The following is a 22,142-nucleotide window of genomic DNA, read 5'->3' on the forward strand; positions in this document are numbered from 1 at the left end:
TCACTCTTTTTTTTTTTTTTACTAAAGTTCACCTTTTTGCACCCTGACACAGTGTCTAGTGAGGAGGAAGAGAAGATTATTCTATAAATGCTGTAAAATGGTCAATGGAGCAATTGTTCAGGAAAAAGGGGTCAACATGGCATTTTTCTTGGACAGTTTTTATGAGTTTCCCTGTTACCTGTTACAATGAAAGCCTTTCATAGTGATAAATGTTAAATCAGAGCAAACAGATACCATATCATACATATCTCGCAAAGGATAAAGATGCCAAACAACGGTCTGAGATGTTAACAAAGGACAGGAGCCACATGTCAAAGGCACTGGCAATATTCTGAATGTTTAACTTGTAACATATACACCATCGTTTGAGGTATGAGAGAAGAACTGTGTGCAAACCATAAACATACAAGGATCTTAACAGTTTACACAATGCCTATTCTATGGCCGCCTGTTCAAGATCATGTTTCACTTGTTCAAAGTTGAGTTTATGCAAGCTCATAATACTGTTTGTCTCTCTCAGTGGGATGAGGTCAGCATTCTGGACGACCGTGGGAAGCTCATACGAACCTTCGAGGTCTGTAATGTCAACCAAAACCCCCGTCTCCAAGACAACTGGTTGGCTACACCCTTCCTGTACCGCCACTCAGCACCACGGGTGTTTGTCACGTTGCGTTTCTCTGTGCGTGACTGTGCCAGCCTGCGCTCACCATCGCCCACCTGCCGAGAGACGCTCACCCTGTACTACAAACAGGCCGACTCCCAGAGGGAACTGGAGAGGACCTGGGCTGCTGAGGTGAGGCAATAGAGCAGTGACAGTGTCAGGTAGATTGTAATTGCCAAGTAATTACCATTGTTGTATTTATATAATTAGGCTATATTTTAAGTGTCATGAAGGAAACATGAACAAGCTACACCTCCTGTACCATAATTTTACTTTAATGAGATAAGAGGAACTTAATTGATCCCCAAGGGGATATTGAACAAAAAGTCCTCCTCTGTAGTGTTTAATGTAACCAATAAGTCCTGCCTGCAATAATGTCAGCCTTACATGTCTCCTATGGCTGTGTTTGATTTCCAGCTTTGGACCCCCCAGTTTGAATCCAGTGTGTTACAGTGCAATAGCAATAGTAGACCCCCGCACCCCGGCCCCCCTCGATTTACCCACCTATAAAATGCCTGTCCCATCAGATAAGTAAGGCAAATGATACTACAAACTGTTCAATACACACTTCAAGATTGCTGAGAAGTATGCAAATTTATCTGAAAGGGCAAATTTACATTTTTAATTAAATTACAATTTTATGAACTGGTGAACCTGGGGTTTTGAGGCCCAGGCCGTTTGCCCTGCATGTCTGGTTAGTAGTACTGGCATGCTCAAGTGTGTTGCCAGAAATAAAATTTTCTCTGGCATCTCAGCATCCTTTCAGAGACAAAGTGGATGGGTAAACAAATAAAATTGGGATTTTGAATTGTTTAGTAACTATGATCTTCTGTTTTGGCAACATCTATTTACTACTGAATTCAATCGGAAGTACAGCCTCTATTTTTCTCTGCTATTTTGGGAACACTGAAAATTGCTCTAGGCAAAAGATTCAGACTGAATAATGAGCAAAGTAAAATGTAAATTTCATTATTGTCACGCTAATGTTACACCAAAACAGGAAAGCCTCTCATCATCCCTTGACAAGGAGGAGTTGTATAATTACCATGATTATTGTTATGCTTGCCAAGAACAGCTGTGGAGATTGACAGCCTCCCCAGGCCACACTGGTGTGAAGCACATGCTCGTGGCGACTACGGTTTACAAAATGCAAAAATGTGTTGCTGTGGTCTCCAGAGATCTCACTTCAGTCCCACTAATTACACTTCAACGGCATAAAATAAACGACATTGACCATTTCACACTCATGATCAGAAGTTCTCTCAGCCTTGAGCCTTGTGGTATCTGGAAAGACCAGTTACCACGTTGTTGTTTTTTTTCTGAGACGGTTGAAAGTGCTGAGCCCTTGCTGCCTCAGCTAACATGTGCAGTCACAGTCACGGAGGGAGGGATGCAGTATTTGTATAGATGAATGCATTTCTCCTTAGGGAACGTGAGATGCTGTTTAAAAATGCAAATCAAAGCCTGATGAGGAATAAGAGGAGAGTCACAGAAGGGCAGGAAGCAGTGCAGCCATGAAAGTCTCAGGGGGAGTTGAACACGGACCCCCACTGTGACTGAGTAGATCTCAACATTTACCCTCGTCAATAAACTGCTATAGGTTATACATTTGCCTGAGACAACTGCATTCGCTGGAAAAATATGGGACAACTCTGAACTTTATTTGAATTTCTTTTCATCATGTTTAATTTTTTTCTTTGCCGTTTCTGTTTTTCTTCCCTTGATTTATTCCACTGTTTCTTTCCAATCCAATCCAATCTCTGTTATTCATCTGCCAACCATCTTATTTTAATGTCCATAATTTTCCTCTTGTTTTCCTACCCTTTTCCTTATACTGTCGACCACATTTTCTTCCCATGCAATTTTGTTTTCTATTGACCACTCATTATCGTTCCCTCTTCTCCGTCCCTCCACTGTTGTTGTTCTCCATCTCCTGTCCACTCTACCCTTTCCTCACTCCAGCCTTCCAGTGGAGAGAAGGATACCAGGGAGGGCTGGGTGAAGATTGACACCATAGCAGCAGATAAGAGTTTCTCCAAGGTGGAGCCCAGTTCGCCTCACCAGTATCAACCCAACCGATACCGCCGGATCAACATCAAGACACGCAGCTTCGCCCCACTCACACGCAACGGGTAACCATCACTTCACTACACTAATTTTGCCTCAATCCCAAGGGTTTTACTGCCACCTTGACCCCTCACCCTTTTTCAGGTTCGTCCTGGCCGTTGTCGACAGCGGCGCCTGTGTCTCCCTAATGGGTGTGTCTATCTTCTACCGCCGCTGCCCAGCCACCAGCCGCTACTTGGCGTCCTACCCGGCCACTCCTTCAGGGGCTGAACCTACTGCCTTAGTGCCTGTGAGCGGGACGTGCGTCCCCAACAGCAAAGCACAAGGAGGCACTGCCCCTCGCATGCACTGCAACGCTGAAGGGGAATGGATGGTTCCCGTAGGAGGGTGTGTCTGTGATGAAGGCTTTGAGCCAAATCTCAACGGCTCCGCTTGCTTGGGTAAGTCTGAAGATCTACAGTATACTGATCAGACTGATTCCCATGGAGATGGATCATATATTCACTGCATGTTCTTTTGATTTGTTATGTACAGTGTCTCCATCAAATCCAGCCTCCTTTTTGATCATGGTTAAATGCACAAAGTGAGAATAACTCTGTTCAGAAGAACTCATTGAACTGCAATGTCAAAAGAAAATGACAGGCTCCTAATCGGCAACTTTTTGGGCATGCTCTCCGCCTGCTGTCAGTTCTCTTCTTGGTGTTTCCTGAGTCACTAACTGTCTGGATCAATATGTGAAGGAGCTGCCGTCACTCTGATACACAACTGAGTTTGACATAGGGGCCAGAGGGAGACGGGGGCGGACAGGCCAGGTCAGGATAGGATGGATGAGAAGGGAGAGACAGTATCCTCTCCATGTAGCACATAGTACACACAGTGGACACATAGAGGACACATTGTATTCATAGTATTGTGTTTTGTGTGTGTGCGTGTGTGTGTGTGTGTGTGTGTGTGTGTGTGTGTAACTTTATTGTCATCAGTAGTGAACAACGAGAGACATGAGAGATTTAGTAATCCACTCTCGCTCACAAGTTTGTGTTTTAGATGAAGAGGGGAACACACCTTTGGGGATACAGGGAGCCTGTCAGATCAGAGCTGCTACAACTACAATTTACTCTTAACTGGGTCTTACCAGAGAGGAGGAGAGGAGAGGAGAGGAGAGGAGGAGAGGAGAGGAGAGGAGAGGAGAGGAGAGGAGAGGAGATACTCACATAGTGGAGTGTGGAGTATACAGCTGAGAGCCAGACAGATAGTGCTAAGGTCAGCAGTTGCAATGCTGGTCAAAAGCGTTCACACTTCCCAAAGTGGGAGTCGGTGAAAGAAAAAAACACTTTTTGAGAAATGTCCAGAAGGACAGGAAGGGATATAGGAAGAGAGCGGGAGGAGGGAAAGAGGGAGAGAGGAATAGTGGGAGGGATGTGACACATTTAGGTCATAGCGATGTAATGGCCACTCGTCTGTGAACAAGTGACAGAAACCGCAGGGGGAGAGAGGGGGAGTGGAGGGAAAAGAGGGATAGATGGAGGGAGAGTGAAAGATAAGAGGATACAAGTTAATGACTCAAAGAAATGAGCAGGCAACAATCCTGAGGGAAGTAAGGACAGCATGAGGGGGGATGAGACAGTGTATGGTTGTATGTGTTTCTATATGTATGTGTGAGAGTGAGTGTGAGTGTGTGTGTGTGTGCTCAAATGTGTTTGGAAGCCTTGCTGTTCATTTAATCTCTTAATCTCTGCCCACATATGTGCACGTACACAGCATGTGTCAGTCCGTGTCTGAGGACTGTAAATGTCAGGATGACAGTGGATATTAAAAGTCTAGTCTACCAGGAACTTGAACGGCTATAATTGCTCACCTCCCAAGTATGGGGGCCCTCCCAGGCTAGCTAACTCTAGCACAATTAATCCTCCAACCCTGCCAAGTCAGCTGTGAAATGTGTTCATGCTCTTTTGCTTTACATCTGTGCTCTGTCCGCCACTTGTGTTTGTCTGCGTTTGATTGATATTTACTGACAAATGACCCTTGGAAACTCCTCGCCCCTGACTGGAGCAAAGGCTTCCACAGACGCTCCATGAATGATCCAAAGAACTGCTGCCCACGCTGCTCTGGCTTTTTGTTCCAACTCTCATTTGATTATGTTTTGTTGATCAGTTCACTGACTAATGATGTGGATTGGCATCATTACATTGTTGTCCTGCATGGCTCCCTGGGAATACTGAGAGGAGAGACAGACAGTTAACTGGCTATGCAGTCACCGAGGATTATTAACAGCCAAGGCGCAATTGTTCTCACAAGAAAGTGGAACACCAAACTTTCTTAAGTATAAGACCTTGTACTTTTTTTTTCTTTTAATTAAGCATGAAGGTCATTGAATAATGGCAGAAAGTGAGCAAATGATACACTGTACTGTACTGAACTTGTACATGTGTAGGAAGCTATAATTACAGACATACCAGCTTGTAAAATGTCCATTGTTCGGTCACCAGCACTTTGGAAAGCACTTGCTTCATCTAGCTGTTGACTGACATTTACCTCCACTTACTGGAAGTGACATCATAACCTACAGGCGTTTCAGTGAATACATAATTCAACACAATTTGTAGCACCTGTTAGACTTGTATAATAATGCTAGTTCTATTGGGGGGGGCAAAGAATGGCTAGTTCTATTGGGGGGGGCAAAGAATGAAAGAAGAAAGAGGAATTGCAATGTAATTGCCCCGTCTTATGTTCACTAATAGTAAATGGCCACAAGTTGAATATCCATTAGAGAATACTGAGTATAAAGCTCCGCACAACACATCATTGTACTTGAAAGCTACACAGTCCACTATTAATCTACTGTAAATCTACTTTCTTGAATTGAATGTGAAGGGTCGCAAATCAGAAACACATGCAGGCAGAATGACAAATTGTCTGTTACCCATGATGCTCCACTCTGACCTGTGCCCATGCCAGCTGCTGCGTGGGAAAAATTTTCCATCAACATTGTTGGACCATCAGAGACTGCACCAGCAGACCCAGGTATATGCTATAACGCTTGCAGATTATTTCAGTAAATGGTCTGAAGTTGCTTTTGCACCCAGAGTTGATTCTGCTGATTGTTATCCAAGTGTTTTCTCCAGAGGGAAAGAGCTGGTGACAGACATGGACATCAGTTTGTTTCTACCCTTTCTGATTTCCTGATAGAGCGAGGAATCTTTAATCTCAAATCTACTGTATACTGTATACCCTCGTGCAAGTTAAATAATCAAAAGATTTAATCGAGTTTTGATGGATTGCCTCCTGCCTTCTATCCAAGGAGATCGCTGCGTATTGTTCATTCAAACCTTCCTCATGGATTATAGAGCAACACCTCACTCAACTACTGGAGTAACAGCTTCAGACCTGCTCCACGGTCGACGTATGAGAACCGAACTACAATTTAAGCACCTGCCTTCTAGTGCAAGGAGTTCTCAAGTTCTCTAGGAGTACAAGGAGTTCTCAAAGAAGCTCAGAAGAAGTCTGAGCTCAAGCAGCAAACATAGAGGATTCCCTGAAAAACTAGATCAATCACCCCATGACAGCAAAAAATCTAAACAAATAAATAAATAAATAACAGAGACGATTATAGAGTTTATTTAACTGGATGACCAGCCCCTCACGGTGGTGGATAATGTGGGCTTTTGCCATTTAATGGAGCATTCACTGTCACGCTATAGTTTGCCCTCTCCACACTACAGTAGGCTTAATCTCTCAGACTCTGCCCCTCCTGCAAGTGTGCAACAAGGTATGTGAACATCACTTGGCTTGCTTGAAAGATGAGACCACAGTTAGTTCACTACAGACAGTTGGAGTTCAGACGTCTGCATGTCACTGCTGAGTTTTGACTGGATTGATTGAGCTTACTTTACAAAGGGCAGTGTTGAATAACAAACGGTTTCCAATTCATTAAAAATAATTTAAAAAAAGATCAGGACCTCACTACATGGAAAGTAAAAAAAAGGGAGAACAGATATTCACACAAACAAGGACTGTGGTACAAATGAAAAGCAAAGGCTCTTACCTGCTGGATGAAGGAACAATATGAAATGCCTCACAGCTTGCTGCCCTGCAGAGTTGAGCCAACATACAGACTCTAACAAAGCACTGGAGAAATCCCAGTCAGAGATTGAGGACACACTTGGTACCCAGACCTGTTAGGCCTAGACTCCTACCAGCTTGGATAAAGGGCTATGTTATAGCGACATGATTAGACTGAGTAGTAAAACTAGTCAATGGTCTGATGTTAAAAAACAAAACGTCATTGCTAACTGTATCTACAGTTAAGATATTTGAAGAGCAGTAATGTTCATTTGCAGGATGCATGCTTCATTGAAAACTATTTTATTAAATTGCCTTGCTATTTTCGTGAATGAGTACAGGGTGGCGTTGTTGGATGTCCATATGAGAATACTGACTGTAAAGCTATGCACATGATTGCCTTCAACTACGACCCAATGCTAATATTGACTATTTTTGCTATCAAGGGTTCCTCTATTATGTATTTCTCTATTTGTTAAGGTGATTCTGATTCTGATGGGTTTTGAAGCTGCAAAGGAAATAAAAATGCTAGCCATACTTAGCTTATAGCCTTCCAGCATTTGTCCCTGATGTCACACAGCTGTGCGTGCTAAATGAAACCAAGCTAGCTACTGAGAAGACTAAAGTATTAAAAAAAAAAACAATAACAATTGATCCTCTCCAAGAACAGTATCAGCAATCTACAAATAAGTATATAAAATATTTACAAGAATATGTACAAGTAGTTAATGTTATAAAAACAAATAGAGCAGAGTGGAGTGGAAGTTAGAAGACTGTAGCACTACTAGACAGCGGTGGAGAGCAGCAGACATGTAGAGAAGTGGAGTCTCATGGCTCAATATTTTTTTTTAATCCAGTAATGCGTTGAAATATGTAATAACTTTGTCATATGTCATTTATACTTACATTATATTACATATTTTATGAACAGAATGATTAGCAAACGGGATCCAGAATCAGAATCTGAAAGCCCCACAATGACAATAGCATTTGAGAAGGCTATTGTACTGAGATTGAAAATGGCTAGAAAAGCTACACAGTCCCCTGTTAATCTACTATGTGTGTGATTCACACAGTTCTTTTGATCATTCAGATATTCCAACACAACACCCCGCCATGTGGGTTTGGACTAGTGATAAATTATATAGTCAACTGCAAAGTAAGACACTGATGAAAAAGCAGCTGCCACTTTGTCAGATAGAAATAAAAAGGACACACATTGGGCTTCTTTGATCGCTCTGACATTCAAGGCTCATCTTCAGAAAAAAAACTCATCTCCAATCTTTCGAAAAATGATAAGGGCAGAAGCAGAAGACAAGGAGCTGTCTGAGTTGGGGGTTTTTCTGCCAAGCAGAAGCAGGATGTTTTCCTCCTTTGACATTTGCATCCCACGAGGGAGACGGAGAGGCGGAGAGCAGAGGCGGAAGCACGACCGAGCATGAGACACAATTACACCTGTTCAGCCAAACATGAAACAGTCCTTTAGTATGGGCTCCCCAAGCAGGTCCTCGCTGGCCCTACATCACTCTCAGACAAGCCTTTTCCTTCTATTCGATTCCTCTGGAATATTAAGTCGCTGTCGAGGATTTGGGCCCAGGATTAGTGCAGAAAGCTCAAATTACAGGCTTACTCACAGGGGGCCGTGAGTTAAATTGGACCCATGTTGATATTTTCAGCGGTTTGTGAGCGAGGTCTGACAGTTAAATATTCAACATGTCAGATTGTCCTGGTTTGTCACCAAGAAAGCATCGTCCTAGTACAGCAATGTTCACTATCCTGGGGCATGATATGGTGGGACGCAAAAACACTTGGGCAGGGGAAAAGTAGAAGTGTGGGTTATTGGATTTGAGTGTAACATGATGGGTGATAGCCTGGTCCCAAACAGACGCTTTCACCAAAGAGTCTGGGTAGCTTCATTGTAGTAGCCAAAAACTCAGTCAGTCATGACAGGATTGATTTTTCGGACAGCATCCCTTTTTCAGATCAAGCAATCGTAGGTATGCTTGTTAATTTTTTTTCCGAAATGTCACCACGACTGGACGACCAATTACCAATGTTTGTGTTCAAATGATTTTCCAATCTATAAAGGTCAAGCTTTGGGCAAAATATTTCAGTCAATATAGTAAAATATTGAGTGAAATGATCAATGAGAAATAGATTGGCTGCCAGGGAGCTCGCCAGCCAATGACAACAATTGAAATTGGACACAAACTATGTCACAGCTGTCTATGTCACAGCCGGAGTGAATTTATTGGGTGTATGGGATGGTCAGAGGAAATAATGCAATGATAAGGGTCAACTCAGATTGTTTTCATCAGGTTTGTGGTTGCCATGACGTTTATCATGCCTAGTTCGAGTTCACCCTTAATTCATATTTAATATAATCTGATGAGGATTTGTGTTACTTTAGGCTGTGGTATTTATTAGGCCGGTGTACAAGGTGTTTTAAAATACTTAAGATGCTTGTGTGCAAAGGAGTTATTTCCTTTGTGACTATTTAAATAAAGCCCCAACTTAATTAGTGCTACAGTATATTTCATGTACTGTGGAAAGTATGAACAGAGGGAAAATCCAGCAGAGCATGACTTGCTTTTACATAAGGCTTTGTGCTGCAGGAGCTTAAAGGGAAATGGATGATATTAGACCATGCTATGATTCAGACTCTATTTCCTGGCTGTACCGAATGACAGAATGTCACAAACACATGGGAGGGATAGAGAGCGAGGGAAGAGAGAGGAACGGAAAGATGGAGAGACGGTAGAAACTAACAAGGCATTTACGGTTGGAACCATGTGTACCCATCTTTCCTGTTGTGTGGTCGCATCTGCGATTGAGCCTGTGTGTGTGTGTGTGTGTGTGTGTCTGAGAGCGAGAGAGCGGGAGAGAGAGAGAAAGAGAGAGAGAGAGAGAGAGATTATAATGCTGGGAGCCAAAAGAGGGAATGAGCACACGAGAGAGGGAAGAAGAGAGAAAGAGAGAAATTGGGTCAGTGATCTAAATACCAAAGTATTACGTTAACGGCAAATTACACACTTCATTGCCATCTTTCTGTCTATTTCTGTTTATCTCTTTTTAAATTCTTTTTTTTTCCAATCGTTCTTTAATTTTTTTGTCGCCATGTTTCAATTTTCTTTCTCTGAATGCTTGTACTCATTGCCAACCTAATCCCAATCCCCATGTCATTGTCTCTCTTTCTCTTTCTCTTCCTGATCTGTATTTCTCTCTCTCTCTCCATGTCTCTCTCTCCATGTCTTTCCTCTGCCTCTCTCTCTCTCATTCATCTCCTGTCTCTTAAATTGCCAGCCTGTCATTGTGAATAAGATATTTCTTTAGTAATTAATTTGCCTGCTTAAAAAAAGATTAAATAAACACGCACCCCTCCTCTCTGTGGTTGTCACTACGCTACAATATCCACTGCTGTTTGTTAGTGAATTTCTCTCCCCTTCTCCTCCCTTTCTCCCCTCTCTTTTCCTCTTTCCCTTCTCTCCCTCCTTACTTCCCCGGGTGTACCGATGTGAAGGCATGTGCGCTTTCTGTTCATGATGGCCATGAACTGTATTAAGTCTCCTTTGTGTGCTGACAGAAAGATGGAGAGAGGGATGGAGGGAGCGGGGGGTGCAGACAGAGCGAGAGGGCAGAGGGCATGCGTTCTGATAGGCTGCAATCAGTTGTGTGTGTGTGAGTGTGTGTGTGTGTGTGTGTGTATGTGTGTGTGTGTGTGTGTGTGTGTGTGTGTGTGTGTGTGTGGAGGGGGGTCGCACTGTCGCTGGAGCTCGTAACAGCGATGAGGAGGCTTTGTAGCAAAGTCGTGTTTCGTGTCACAGCTGTAAGAGAACACGTCTGATAATGTGCGCCTGGGATATAAAAGATAGATGAAACTATTTCCTTCTCTTCCTCTGCTCTACAGTTGTCTCTCTCCTGCTGCCTTCCCCCATCTCTCTCTCTCTCTCTCTTTTCTTCCATTCCAGCCATCATCCACATTTTCTGTCTATTCCATCCCATCATACCCACCGTCTGGCTCTCATATCCATAATCGTACCATTCATCCTCTCGCATTACGGCTTTCTCTCCTCCAACTGCTGCCCCATCTCATTTCATCTCTTTGCACTCCAATTCATCCAACCATGTCTCTTTCTTGCAATCTCTCTTTCTCTCCATGTTCACCTCTTCTACTTTGTTCTCCCATCTTTATCTCGTTCCTTCCTTTCCCTTTCCTTCTCTCGCTCTCTCTCTCTCTCTCTCACCCTCTCTCTCCCCCTCTCTGTCTCTCCCTCTTTTCCTCTTCACACCTGTTTGGAAGCAAATGCAGTTCTCTCAGACGAGTGAGAACACAGAAAGCCTTTTATCTGTTTATACTTTCCCTCTTTCACTCCATCTTCCCTTCTCCTCCCACGCTGCTCTTTACGTCTCCTCCGCCTATACACACAGACACACACACACACATGCACACAAGCACACACACAGACACATCCACTGTGTCAAATTTTAGGCATGGTACATGTTCTTGACAAGGTTATATAAATGAGGTCGGAGGGCGTGTTAGGTGTTCACCCCCACTGACCTTAAAGAACATGTTTCCTTGTGTTCACACACACACACACACACACACACACACACACACACACACACACAAATGCTCTCTCCTCTCTCTCTGTCTCTCCCGTTCTCGTTCTCCATCTCTGCCTGATCTCTAACAGCACTCGGACACTCTTACACCCTTTAAAAACATTTGAAGAGATGCTTATTTGAGGTTTTGTGTCAGGTGTTATCAGGTTTGCCAGTTACACTCTCCATGTTCTCTTAAGGGATTCAAGACAGTCTTACTGTAGGCATCACTATGAGCATGGACACACACTTTAGCATACAGATAAAGGTACCTCTCTCTGAAGGATGCAACCTTTAGTCGACGCTGCTCAAGGCATTCCCACACTGTGTAAAAATGGCAAGAGAAACAGCCCATAGGCACTTAATATTCTCATAGTCTCAGAATGTATATTCAAGAGGCAGACAGCAGTAGGAGGCAGCAGACATGTTTCCTCGACCTTAGTTCCCTGCCTGCTATCCTGGGGTCGACATTAACAACTGGCACATTTCACTGATTTTCACACTTTCCCACAGTAAAATGTAATCTGTTCAGGGCAGCAGCCTGTAGTTTCAAATGGTATTCTTTACATGTACTGTATGTGTGTGTGAGTATGTGAGGTTATACATGCATGCTTTGAACTTTTGAAATCATATGTATACATCAGGGGTACATTATGATTGCATATACAAAATAAAAAGTCTTCGTTATACTCAAATAACTCCAGTATCCCTCATGTCAGCATCCCTTCCTGAAGCCCCACCACTGGGCTCATAAAAAATACATCATAATATTCATAATAAAAAAAAAGCTTTGATTGCATGCATGCTTTGAACTTGAATCATATTCATATATATTAATTTGGTTTTGATGGAATGCATACTAGCCTTGGTTTTACTTTAAGCCTTATTGAGTTTTTTGCCTACTTGCAGTGGATAGTGATTACTTTTTATCTATCCCCAACTTTAGTTCAATTCTGCTTTGCCATTTTCAAAAAGGCAATGTGGGTGATTGGTGCAAACCTGCTCCCTCCTAATCCAGTGTGGACAAATTACTGTGCTGCACAATGCCAACACAGACAACAGTGTTTTAGATACATCATTGAGTCAAAGGGAGCCACAAGCCGAGCACAACTTGATGCTTAAATACTGACATTAATGGGCCGAAACGATAAACAGTATGGGATAATAAAAGTTGACAGAGGAACATGATGAGATCTGCAAAAAAAATAGCTTTAATCGAAACAGCTTCAGAAAGTAGAGACAGCAGAATGCAGATGATAAGGGACTTTCACTTCAGACAACAACAAAGGCTTTGGCTGAAATGGCAAATGCAGTTTATTAAGTTCATAAGGTTTTCTTCTGCTATTCGGTCAGCTGAGATATGGCTGGGATCAAAATACGTATGTATTTTAAGTGAGAATGCATTTTAAATTAAATCAGAGATGTGGGAGATATTTTTGTTTATTAAATTATTGTGCTTTCCCCTGACTCCTCTTCTGTCTGTCTTCTTTACACATCACCCCTTTTCTGTCATGTGTGTGCAGTAGAAAATTACCTTTTGACAGCCATTGTATGTATCAAAATATTGATAGAATGAATGAATGAATGAATGATCTGGTTCTATTCTCTCTCATTAGAGTACTAATCAAAAGACTAAAACTGAAAACAAGTGTTGACATTTATCCTATTTCAGTTTTGGGGGTAGTTTATTGTAGTTTGAGTTTTAGTTTTATGACACATTCAGCTTTTCATTGTAGTCTCGTTTATTTTTTCAGCTTTTTGAAATATTTTTCATTCCTAGTTTTAATATTATAGGTCTCAATAAAATGTGATGCCAAATGATGACATTTTCAGTTTTGGCTGTACTCCACTCCATTGCCGTTTTTCAGTGTTCCCTCTAAATGTCTAAAACCAGCGGTGTCCTTTGCCCTTTAAGAGTCTGCAGGTTTTCATGCCAACCAAACACCACATCAGCTGATTTCACTGATTAATTTCTTCCTCTCTGGTTGAAGGTGTGCTAATCAGTGAAATCAGATGCTGTAGTGTTTGTTTGGAATGAAAACCTGCAGACTCCTCGATGGTGCAGGACTGGACACCACCGGCCAAGAGGGAACATTGTGTCACTTTATATTTATTTGATTATAAATTGTGAATGAAGCTCAGCCTCTTCTTCCTCTGCGTGTCTCCCTGACTCTCTGCAGCCTGTCCGGTGGGCTACTTCAAGTCCACGTCTGGCTCCGTTCCCTGCTCAGTCTGTCCCTCCAACAGCAGAACCAGCCAGGAGGGATCAAGTGTGTGTGAATGTCGCAGCGGCTTCTACCGGGCCGGCAACGACGCCAACTCTTCCTCGTGCACAAGTGAGCTTCGCGTCTGTGTGTTTGCGTCTGCGTTTCTAGGAAGTGTTCAAGGAGCCGCAGTGAAGTGATTTGTCAGTTCCTTAGGGTGTGAGAACATACTGTATAGTGGAGACACATATCTTCACTCAGAGCCCGATGTACAGACGTACATGAAAAAAATGGCTTTGTGCATGTTTTCTTGAGCAACAAAATAAAATCAAAATATATCCTTTTTTGATTTTTGGAAAGCACTATTTTCTATCAAAATGCAATGGAAATTCAAGAATCTTTATGTAAAAGTGTAAAATTCCTGTAACTGAAAATCCAGGTGGTAAATATTTAGTCCCTTTACTCACTTAGGCTAAATTGTCCCACTGGCAAAACTTTCTTTTAGAAAGTTATTTCCATTTATTTTACATGGTTAAATGTCTTTGCCTTTCATATCTTAAACTTTTTAGCAGATGCTTCCATCCAGAGCTAAGTGTACACTGCATACAATATGTATGTATAACCACTCCTCCTCTCTCTCTCTCTGTCTCTCTCTCTCTCTCTCTCTCTCTCTCTCTCTCTGTCTCTCTCTTTCCCTCCCCCTCTCTCTCTTTCTCCCTCTCCCCTCTCTCTCTGGTTCTCTCTCTCTCTGTCACCCCCCCCCCTCTCCATCTCTCTCTCTCTCTCTCTCTCTCTCTGTCTTCAGGTCCTCCATCTGCCCCTGTCTCTATTTCCTGGGAGTATGAGAGTGGGGATGGTGGTGTGTCCCTGAGGTGGCGCCCCCCAGTGGACATGGGCGGCCGCAGTGAGGTGTGGTACGGGGTCGTGTGCCGCATCTGCCCCTCAGCCACCTTCACCAACCCAGCGACGTGCTCCTGGTGCGGCGAGGCCGTCACTTACAGCCCCTCCCAGACCAACCTACGACAAACCAAGGTCACCCTCAACAACCTGCTGACCAGAGTCACCTATCTCATACAGGTACTGGACTACAAATCCCAGCAGCACTTGGGAGAACAGTCCATTATAAAGCACCCCTGCTCCCCCATCACCGTCTAAAATTGTCTAACAGCGGACCCATAATGTAATGGAATTTCAAATTTTTGTGACAAAAAAAAGATTTCTTGTACTTGTTTTCAACCTGTATTGCATTCTGGGTTTACTGGAGAATTTATGGATTGAATCAGTGGAGGCAATTGGAACCAGCTTTTAAAGAAACTCTGTGAATGGTAAAACACTTCCTGAAGCGATAGCGGAGGCGGGTCCTCTGTGCTCTATTATTCCATAAGCTCCACATCAGCAAATACACAGTAACATTCATTATTTAGCTTGGCATGGCTTGGATAAATCATGGCTTATTTCTTATTTATAATAGGCAGTTATTTCCCATTTACTCGTGTTTGTTGACTGGCCGAATAGTGAATGCTGTGAAGTGTCAGGCCTTATTTTTTTGAATGCTGAATGATGTCAGAAAGGAAAAAAAAAACATACTGTGTGTGATTTGTGCTTTTGACTGGCAGGTGCAAGCTATCAATGAAGTATCGGCTCTGAGTCCTTTCCCACCTCGATACACAAGCATCAATTTCACTACCAGCCAGTCAGGTGAGCGTGTGTGTGTGTATGTGTGTGTGTGTGTGTGTGTGTGTGTGTCTGAGGTTTCTCTCTCTCTCTCTCTCTCTCTCTCTCTCTCTCTCTCTCTCTCTCTCTCTCTCTCTCTCTCTCTCTCTCTCTCTCTCTCTCTCTCTCTCTCTCTCCCTCCCTCTGCTCCATCTTTTCCTCTCCTGCCTCTCCTGCTCTCTGGACAGGAGGTTGCTCCAGGTCACAATATCCTGTCAGCTCCCATTATAGTCACAGTAGAAGGAGAAAGGGACAACATGAGAGAGAGGAAGAGAAAAAGAGAGACAGAAAGAGAGATGAAAAGAGACCAGTAGAGTGAGGAGGAGAGGAGAATGAGGCATTGTAGAGGCAAAGTAGGCTATTATACCATTTTCCAAGAAATTTAACAAGATTGATTAGAGCACTCCATTAACTTTAATTGAAAAAAAATGCCTTTGCTTGTGTGTGTGTGTGTGTGTGTGTGTGTGTGTGTGTGTCAGCAAGAGAGACTTTGGGTATTGGTAAAAGGAGTGGAATGCTGGAAAGTTCCCTTCAACTAGGCAAGCCGGCCAATGCAGCCACTGTAACCAAACCCTGCCCGGTGCTCCATAAAACTCTTACTTTACTGTCTTCATGCCCTACTATATATCCTCTACAAGTTCAGTAATGCTGCCCCCATGTGGTCAAAATAGCAACAACACAAGTTCACAGTCACATTTTCCCATTAAAGATAGTGGTGATTAGAGACAGGTTAGCTGATCCATCAGTCAGTACTGTCATTGGAAACTCTATTCCAGCTCACAAGTCAGTCATCTCCCTCCCTGCTGTTGTCTCCCACAGTTCCCAGTCCAGTTCCCATGATGCACCAGCTGAGTCGCGCCCCAGACTCCATCACTCTCTCATGGCCTCAGCCTGACAGACCCAATGGGGACATCCTGGAGTACCAGCTCAGATACTATGACAAGGTAAACTCCCCAGGCAGACACACACACAGACATGTGTGCACCGCCACCCACAGCAGTCACCAAAATGTCTTTGTTGTCCTGTGTCCCTCAGGGCTCGGATGAGGACAGTGCAGTGAGTGTGTACAGTGAGACCAACACAGTGACGGTCAACTCTCTGATTCCCGGCTCCATCTATGCCTTCCAGATCAGAGCTCGTAACGAGCGAGGCTACGGCCCCTACAGCCACACCATCTACTTCACCACACTGGCTCTGGGTATACTTCACTCCTCCAATACCAGTTAGAGGCCTATTCCACAAGCATAAAATTAGACCAAATCCTGGAACGAATTATTTTTCTCAATTATTTACTCTCTTGTTGAAATCACTCACTTTTATTGACACACAACAGAATTGGTGGAATTTCTCTTGGGTTCAGCAGCTTAATGATACACACATCACAGATCATGTGTAGACAAGACAAAAGATAAATAATAGGTCAGTGTGAGCACCTGATGAGTCTTGGATTAGTTCTAATCCGAAACTTTGTGTAGTTGATGACGTTCCTGATGACCGTAATAGCTGATGACTTTCGTACTTTCTCTTCCACAGAAGAGCGTTCGCAGCAGATCCAGAATCGGCTGCCTCTGCTGGTCGGGTCGGTGATGGGCGGGGCGGCCTTCCTCCTGGTCGTGGCAGCGATTGTGGTTGTGGTTGTGTTCCGCAGGTGAGCGGTCGGTCTGTGCAGGGAATCGGACATTTGATCTGTTCTCTGAACTGTGTGCTCATTTCCTGTGTTTACTGTTCTTCACTGTGTTTGTTTTTACATGGCAGTAAGAGGAGGGAGAGTCCCTACAGCGACAGGCTCCAGAGGTACATCAGTAACCGAGGTGAGAGCATATGAGGGTATATTTTAAAAGCTTCACTCCAAAATCAGAAATCCACCATTCAAAAAAAGTGACACCTATTCTTACAAAATGATTTATAGCAAAAAATATATATATAATTCCAGTACTTGGATGGACTTGAATGGATAATTCACCCAAATGGATATGAAGTGTTTTGGAAACAAACTCTTTATTGCTTCAAAATTAGACAATGTCTCAATATTTATCAGAACAAGTGGTGCAGTACTTATTTTGAAATAGAATTCCGCTTCACTTTTTTTTTGTCACTTAACATCATTTGAGTAATATTCTCAGGCACACATCAATGTCTGTTTTAAAGTGTTGTTGGCATGTTTTGTATAGCGTCTCTCTGCTGTGCACTAGATGAGAATGGGAGTAGTGATCCCAGCCTAATGTCCACAAGCCCCGGGGGTCAACAGGGGGAAGAGAGTGAAGGAGAGAGTAGAAAGGGTTGGATAACGCTGTCTATGCATCAGCTCAATGCTCCCATCCAGTTATTCAATGGCTCACAAAGGGTGAAATACAGAGATAAAAAGCCAAACTTCAAAGGTTTCCTAGATTCAAGTAGTGTGTTTTATTTCCAGGTGGAGTGAAATATTATGTGGACCCATCCACATATGAGGACCCCAGTGAGGCAGTCAAGGAGTTTGCCCGTGAGATCGACCCCACTCACCTCAAAATTGAGGAGGTGATTGGTGCAGGTAAGACTCTCATTTTCTTCCCTGGCAATAAAAAACCTTTAAACCCTGTTATGAAGTTCTGTCAAATTTTATCAACACAGTTAATCCTTCATGCTTCCTCTGACCCTCTCCCTCCTCTCCACTCCAGCCCAGTTTGGGGAGGTTTCCCGGGGCCGGTACCGCCCGCTGGGGCGCAGGGAGGTGCTGGTAGCGGTGAAGACCCTGCGCTGGGGGGTGACCGACAGAGAGAGGGGGATGTTCCTCAGTGAAGCGGGGGTCCTGGGCCAGTTTGACCACCCCAATGTGCTGAAACTGGAGGGCGTGGTCACTCGCAGCCCCCCAGAGAGGATAATCACTGAGTTCATGGAGAACGGGCCTCTGGACGCTTTCCTCAGGGTGAGATCACATCTACAACTCCCATGTTTGCTCTATTGTTAGTTAATGATTCCCCACTACAGCTACCATGTTTCACTATGTAACCTAACAGTGGTGGAAAGAGGACGAGAATGTCCTACTCAAGTAGAAGTAAAAGTGCTAGTGTAAAAATCTACATAAGTAAAAGTAAAAAGTAGCTCATAAAAATGTACTCAGAGTTAAAGTTACTGAGTTACTTTTTAGAAAAGAGAATGTTGTTAGATGTTTGGAAATTACAAAATAAAGCAAAGCATAAACAAACGGCTCCACAATTCAGTTTACGTTAGTACAGTTTCTGAAAAAAATGTTGTACTCTGTAATGGATGTGATTTAAAATGTACAATACTTCAGTAAAAATGTACTTGAGTAAAAGTAAAATTACTGACTTTAAAAAATACTCAAAACAGTACAAGTACACAAAAAAGCAACTCAATTACAGTAACATGAATAAATGTAGTTACTTCCACCTTTGTAGCCTAAGGATTGCATATCGTTCAAAGCCATTAATTATCTGCCTCTTCTCTCCCATTCCTCTGTTCTCTCCCTCCGTTCTGCTGTCTCTTCCTCCTCCAGGAGAACGAGGACCAGTTTAGCATCCTCCAGCTGGTCGGGATGGTAAGGGGAGTCGGCGCAGGGATGCGTTACCTCTCTGAGAGAAACTTTGTGCACCGGGACCTGGCGGCCAGGAACGTGTTGGTCAACTCCAACCTGGTGTGTAAGGTGTCCGACTTCGGCCTGTCGCGACTCATGAGGGGCCTGGACCACAACATACCTACTTATACTGCCTCGCTGGTGCGTACAGGGAAATGGAGTTAACGCTATTCTGAAAATCTTGCATGCTTTGTAATCCTGCTTCATCTCCTGTCCTTGTCCTCCGTCTTCCTCCTCCAGGGCAGTAAGATTCCTGTGAGGTGGACAGCACCAGAGGCCTTTCAGCATCGCAAGTTCAGCTCAGCTAGTGATGTCTGGAGCTTTGGCATACTCATGTGGGAAGTGATGTCATACGGAGAGCGTCCGTACTGGGACATGAGCAATCAGGAAGTGAGTATGGAGGGGAATGATGCCTCAGTGTGGGAGCAGTCATACTGTATTCAATAGACAAATGGTGACAAACTCCCAGACAGCTGAACTGAGTACAGCATTTTCTCTTAGTCACTCTTACAAGCCCTCAGTGGTCTGTGACCTTTTATGTAGGGCAGTTTTACAGCAATTTGCCCTTTATATATGTCAAGTCTCGCTCTCTCTGTCCCTGTCCCTCTCTCTCTCTCTCTCTTTCTCTCTCTCTCTCTCTCTCTCTCTCTCTCTCTCTCTCTCTCTCTCTCTCTCTCTCTCTCTCTCTCTGTCTCTAGGTGATGAAAGCAGTAGCAGACCAGTACCGTCTCCCAGCCCCCCTCAACTGCCCCCCGGCCCTCCACTCTCTGATGCTGCAGTGCTGGCAGGCTGACAGAGGGGACCGACCAGGCTTCGACTCGCTCCTGTCCTCCTTGGACCGGCTTATCAGGCACCCTGCTTCCCTCAAGGCGGAGCAGGCTCGGTGAGGCGACGGCTCCGACACATCAATGCTGTATTTGATGTATAATATACTATATTTATGGACTCTAACGCTCTCATTTTGTTCCTTTGCAGAAGCTGCTCCCAGCCGCTTCTGAGCCCCACCCCCACAGACTTATCGTCAGTAGCAACAGTCAGTGATTGGTTAACGGCACTGAGGATGGACAGATATAAGGATGAGTTTGAACGGGCGCACTTGGACACATTAGACAGAGTCAGCAGGCTCACCATGGAGTGAGTATATATTTTTATCAATTTCCAGGTTAAAATATCAGTTAGGACACACAAGAAATTGAATTGTTGCACTAACCCCCCCTCCTCTCCTCTGTTCTTCAGCGATGTCCAGGGTCTGGGGGTGAACCTCCTGGGCCACCAGAGGAAGATCGTCAGCGCAGCCCAGCAACTCAGGACCCACCTGACGCAGGGGCAGGTGGAGGTGTGAAATCCACCAACACACTGTGCCATGGATTTCAAAGGTTTTCACATTTCTCTGGTTGTTGTGTCTGGTTTCAGCAACATTCATTCGGACTGAGCACATTTTTCATGCCAAAAGAAAAAGAAGATTAGCCTTTGTTCAAGAATAGCACCGAGTGCCACTGTATATTCTGATGAACCTGACACTATAACCAGGAAGGGTGAAAAAGTGGATCTAACTTTTGCTACCAATCACTCAAGAGAAATAACAGAAAGAGAGATGCACCATGGGAGCTGCAGTCCAGGCCGAAGTGAGTTCAGGGAGTTGCCGAGGAGAAGGAGGATTCTTCGATGTGTTTTACTAGATTTCACTTTGTTGCTGTTTGCCTTCTCCTCTCTTCACCCGTCTCTAATCCTACCTCTCACCTTCTCCTCTCTCCCTCTCCTCTCTCCCACATTCTCCAGTTTGCCTCACTGCTGTCCCTCCCAAACCTTTTCTAATTTCCCCACCCTCATTGAGTAGAATGAAATCATGAAAATATATATATTTTTTTTTTTTAAATACGGAGATCTCTCCTCACAAAGAATTGCGTGAAGACAATCAAAGCCTTTTTCTAATATTGTTGAGTTATTTGTAAAGTTATATCACTTCCTCTACTTAAAAAGCCAAATGTTGAAAACTGATGGCAAAAAACAAAGATGAAGTTTGCTACCTAGTAGCCTATGGTTTGCCTTGGAGGATTTGACCATTAGACTTCAGAAAAATGGACAGTTTATTCAGTGTACTAGCAAAATGGTATCTGCCGCCAGTCTAAAATTAATTGTAGAAACACGTTAGATACTGGATATTAATTAAAAATAATGTATTGAAATCAGTGAAAACAAAAACTAAGCAAAGATGAAAAGTAGAATCAAGGTGAAGTAAACACTTTGCTCTCAAAAAACTGTATAGCAGTTTTTTTCTTTGTCTTTGACAGAGGATGTTTAGGCATATCCAGAGCGGCCCTGTGTGTACGACTCACTCTCACTTTAGGGCATCTCAGCGACAGTAGAGCTCACCGTGGGCTCATACTGTACTTCTATGGAGTTCACCTCAACTACAAACACAAGCCTCCATCCGTGGCGGAAACAGAGCAGCACCCTTCTTTACGTGTATATTTCACACTTCACCTCTTTTTGTTTGATTGCTAGAGTAAAGTCACTGAGTCGTTTAAGCGTTGTGAATGTGTGAAATGGGTTAACTGGACAATATCTGATCTGATTTCCACTTGAAGGAAGGAGATGTAATGCTTTGTAAGTATCCTGTGTGTCTGTAAAATGTGTGTATGCTGTATATGAGGCTGTGTTTATGTATACATCAGGTATATGCTCTACATGACGATGCGCGTGTGTGTGTGTGTGTGTGAGCGTGCGTGTGTGTGTGTGTGTGTGTGTGTTAGATTTGAGGGCCAGTGTGTCAGGCTACACACAATATTAGTTGTGTTTATTTGTATGAGTGTTCACCACTATTCCATAATTGTGCAAATTTGTAAAATAAATAATATGATTTTATTTAAATCATTGCATTTGCCTCTTATTTTACCTGTCCAGAATGATCTAATCAATCTAACACTTGCCACCTTTTACCTGTCTACCAACAGTAGAAGGGAATTTTCATCTTATTCCAATCAATATTTAGGGACAGTTCAGTCATGACATGAAAATGTTGCTCCCAAAAGTAAAAACAAGAAAACCAAGAGTATTCAGTCAAGGTGCATAAATTTGTGCTACTCATTTGACAATGAATGTCAAACAGCTTTTGGATATGATCAAGTCTGAGCTTTTGCAAATGAGCATTGTTTCATACTTATTTAACTTTTATTTAACCAGGAAGGCCAATTAAGATCAAATTCTTATTTTTCTTGATGGATTTGGAAGAGGAAAAGGCCTCTTGCGGGGCAGCAGG

General features: G+C 43.4%; 1 pseudogene; it reads left to right on the plus strand.

Moving 5' to 3' along the window:
• Positions 1 to 2,668: 2,668 nt before the first annotated feature.
• On the plus strand, positions 2,669 to 21,713 carry LOC139642426 (ephrin type-B receptor 5-like; annotated as a pseudogene).
• Positions 21,714 to 22,142: the final 429 nt, after the last annotated feature.

The sequence above is a fragment of the Centroberyx affinis genome, unplaced genomic scaffold (assembly GCF_046629955.1).
Source record: "Centroberyx affinis isolate AG114_WGS23_722 - 3 ecotype Tasmania unplaced genomic scaffold, CSIRO-AGI_Caff_v1 ptg000480l_1, whole genome shotgun sequence".
Lineage (NCBI taxonomy): Eukaryota > Metazoa > Chordata > Actinopteri > Beryciformes > Berycidae > Centroberyx > Centroberyx affinis.